This window comes from Piliocolobus tephrosceles, chromosome 7 (genome assembly GCF_002776525.5).
Source record: "Piliocolobus tephrosceles isolate RC106 chromosome 7, ASM277652v3, whole genome shotgun sequence".
Lineage (NCBI taxonomy): Eukaryota > Metazoa > Chordata > Mammalia > Primates > Cercopithecidae > Piliocolobus > Piliocolobus tephrosceles.
The window spans coordinates 15,321,239-15,325,257 of record NC_045440.1 but is presented as its reverse complement, the minus strand read 5'-3'; the positions used below and the strand labels follow the sequence as shown (position 1 = coordinate 15,325,257).

General features: G+C 38.5%; 1 pseudogene; it reads left to right on the top strand.

Annotated features, from left to right (window-relative positions):
- Positions 1-288: 288 nt before the first annotated feature.
- LOC111545630 lies at positions 289-875 on the top strand (annotated as a pseudogene).
- Positions 876-4,019: the final 3,144 nt, after the last annotated feature.

The following is a 4,019-nucleotide window of genomic DNA, read 5'->3' as shown; positions in this document are numbered from 1 at the left end:
ACTGTATTGGATGCTGCAGATCTAGAACGTTCCATCATTGAAGAAAGTTCTGTTGGACAGAATTGGTTAGACATTTTATCTTGTCTGAATATTCATAAGGCTTTATATTTGTAAATGTAAGGAACAAAAGGTCCCCTATGTAATAATCCCTTCACTGTTGTATAGAAACAAAAATGAGAGGTAACAGGAAGTTGGACACAATTTTACGTTTTTGGTACTAGATTTCTTCCTTTGAAGATGAATCTAAAGAGTCAAGAACCACCTTTTCGCTGTGTCTACTGTGAGAGAATGAAGACCATTCTCTGCAACCAGACTGTCCATATTCCAGAAAATGTAGATATCACTTCGAAGGGATGCCCAGTAATTGCGAAGGGCCCTAGAGGAACCCTGTGGAGGGACTTCAATCACATCAGTGTAGACCTCAGTCTGCTTGGAAAGAAAAAAATGAGGCTCCGGAATTGACAAAAAATGGAGGGGGAACAGAACGGAACGGACTGCCATTTGCACTATTTGTAGTCATGCACAGGACATGGTCAAGGATGTTGCACTGGGCTTCCGTTACAAGATGAGCTCTGTGTGTACTCACTTCTCTATCAATGTCATTATCCAGAAGAATCGGTCTCTGGTTGAGATCTGAAATTTCCTGGTTGAAAAATAAATCTACCGGGTTTGGAGGAGGCCAGGTGTTGCTTGTTCAGTATCTCAAGCCCAGAAAGATGAATTAACCCTTGAAGGAAATGACGTTGATTTTGTTGCAAATTCGGCTGCTTTGATTCAGCCAGCCACGACAATTAAATAAAAACAAGGATATCGGAAAATGTGTGGATTGTATTTATGTCTCTGAAAAAGGAACAGTTAAGCAGGCTGCTGAATAAGACCTAAGGGTTCTCCAGCTACAGAAACAATATGCCGGATGATTCCTAAGACCTATTTGTGATATTTAAATGATGCAATAAAAGACCTATTGATTTGGGAGAAAAAAGAAGAAGAAGGTACCAGTTGGATCATAGAAAAAACACTATACATAGATTTCTTCAACCCAAGGCTTACGTACACATGATTACTTTAAAAGTATATGCACGGAGAAACTTAGAATGTTCTGTCCAAATTTCTTTACATAAAGCTAAATATTAGATTTAGATTTTAAACCAACAGTGCTTGAAGATACAGCTTTACTCCTGGATAACTCCAGCCTTGAAACACAGAATGGTCTCTTTATCCAGTGGCCATTAAGACCCTTTCTGTTCTGTTGATTGAGCAGGTAATCACTGGGGACACCTGAAGAATAACTGGTTATATTCAGTTCTGTCTCTGTCAAATTGTATGCTAGATAAGTCATGTCAGGTTTTCTGTACAGCAGATGTGAGTGGAGGTGGAGTCAACGTGTCTTGCCCAGCGGTCTGTGGAAATCCACATTGGCTCTGGTTCAAGACACGCTCCCCAGGAGAAAAAAAAAAAAAAGCAAGAAAAGAAAATACATCAATTAAGTTTTAGTATTTAATTTTAATAAGTATATCCAAGTATTGTCAAAGACTTTAAATGTCAGTTGGACGTCAAGTTTACATTGCAATTTGTAACTGTACAAGGAAAATAGTCTAACCAGAGTTTTCTCTGGCCTTCAAAAAGAACAGGCAAAATAAAGAATAAATATTTAATGATGGCATTTAACAAAAAAAGGCATGTTGGCTTCGGATTTGTAGGAGAAAAGTTTTGTCATCAGGGATTCTTCCATCACTAGAATTTATCCAGTGTAATCATGTCCCATAAGACTTTGAGTTATTATTTTCAAGTGATAGGCAGGGTGTATTCTGAATTTATTTGGATTATTTCACTGGTTGATAAAACCTTTCTCTATTTGCTCATATTTCAGTCTTTTTGATAATGGACAATGTCATGTGAAATGCTAGGTTGGTAGTGGAGTATCAATAGCCTTTATATCTGGAGTATGAGACCGGATCTGTTTTTGTTTTTCAAACATTCAGTATAGATGTTGAGGGTTCTGAATCCAAATGATTAGAGATTTGGGATTTTATGTTTTCAGTCAAATAAGAGGTTTGGGTAATACATTTTTATTCCTTTAAGCTTTCTTTTTAATTCAATAAAATGTTAAAGATGACATTTTTAACTTCCAGGAATCATAAAAGATTTGACAACTTGGCATAATCACTTTGTGAATTGTTGAAAGAATATGTTGATTTATGGTGTAGACATTACAGAGTTCTAAAATATTTTTTAATGAGGAGAAAAGGTAAATTGGACTATATATATGATGTGACGTATATATATGTATGTCTGTGTGTGTTTCCAGTGGCCACGACCTATTCCTAATTATAGAAATTTGTAATTACTGTTTAATAAGCAGCATTTTGGAATATGAATACACAAACCTGATTGCAAATTCCAATGACTGAAACTAAAGTTAAAACATTAGTATTCCACTATTTGGTTAAAAATTAGTAAGCACTGCAATGAATTATATAATGCAACCAACATTGGAATAAAATATCTAGCTCAAAGTTATTAATTTATTTTCTTTATAAAGAAGTCAGTTTTAACTGTTTTCATTGTAAAACAGCTAAAGTATCTGATGTTTGCAAAATTTAGGAATCATGACCCTATTGAGGCTGCTTAAATATGACTAGAAATTTTGCAAAATTGTGTAGTGTATTATTTGACAAATATTTACTAATTGCCTGCCATGTGTCCAGATATTGGTGATATTCAAATTTAAAAATTTAGGCCAGGTGTGGTGGCTCACACTTGTAATCCCAGCACTTTGGGAGGCCGAGGCAGGCAGATCACAAGGTCAGGAGTTCAAGACCATCCTCGCCAACACAGTGAAATCCCGTCTCTACTAAAAATACAAAAAATTAGCTGGGCCTGGTGGCGGGCGCCTATAATTCCAGCTACTTGGGAGGCTGAGGCAGGAGACTCACTTGAACCCAGGAGGCAGAGGTTGCAGTGAGCCGAGATCGCACCATTGCACTCCAGCCTGGGCGACAAGAGTGAAACTCTATCACACACACACACACACACACACACACACACACACAAATTAAAAATTTAGTCTTTAGCTTCAAGGAGCTTCTGGTCTAGTAAGGAGATCAATGTGCAAACATTTTCTATAATAAGATAGATGCACACCGCAATAATATAACAAGTACATTGGCAGCAAAGGAGAAGTGACTCAGTGTGCCTGGAATAGTCAGGAAAGCCTTGAGAGAAAAGTAGAATTTGTGCTAAAGCTTAAAAAACATGTAGGAGTTTGCATGATGGAGAAAGGAAGGGCCGGTTTCCTTGCGCAGGGAATGCCTTCTCTTCCTGAGAGGCCCATTTTGAGAACTAGAAGAAAATATCACACTAGGGATTTCAATGGGAGGAATTTAAAATAGGAAATAAAATTCAAAGATGTTGGAACAGTTGAATGAACAATTAGGATGAGGGGAAACAAACACAAAGATGACCAACTGTAGAAAGTCACTACCACCTCCAGGGCTGGAAGGACAAAGGGAAGTGGTGTCACTGCAGCCCAAGATGAATGATGGGTCGCCTGGTGGTTGTTGGGGACCGTGGAGGTGATTTAGCCACTACTACAGACATAGCCTGAGACACAGAGAGAGAGGAGAAAGAGAAAGAGAAAGAGAAAAAGAGAAAGAGAAAGAGAGAGAGGAGAGAAGAGAGGAGAGAAGAGAGGAGAGAAGAGAGAAGAGAGAAGAGAGCAAGACGAGAGAAAGAGGAGAGAGAGAGAACGCAAATTTACCCCAAAGCCAGATAGTATGAGAACATGGGAAATGTTGTTTGCAGGGGTCAGTGCCCTGTAGATAAAGTGAAGCAAAAAAAAAATAAACAATCTAAGACCAAACAGACAACTGACTAGAACAAGCGAGCTTAGAAACCCCCGCCTGGAACACCAGTACTTTGGCTTTGGGAGGCTGAGGCAGGCAGGTCACTTGAGGTCAGGAATTCCAGACCAGCCTGGCCAACATGGCAAAACCCTCTCTCCACTAAAAATACGAAGA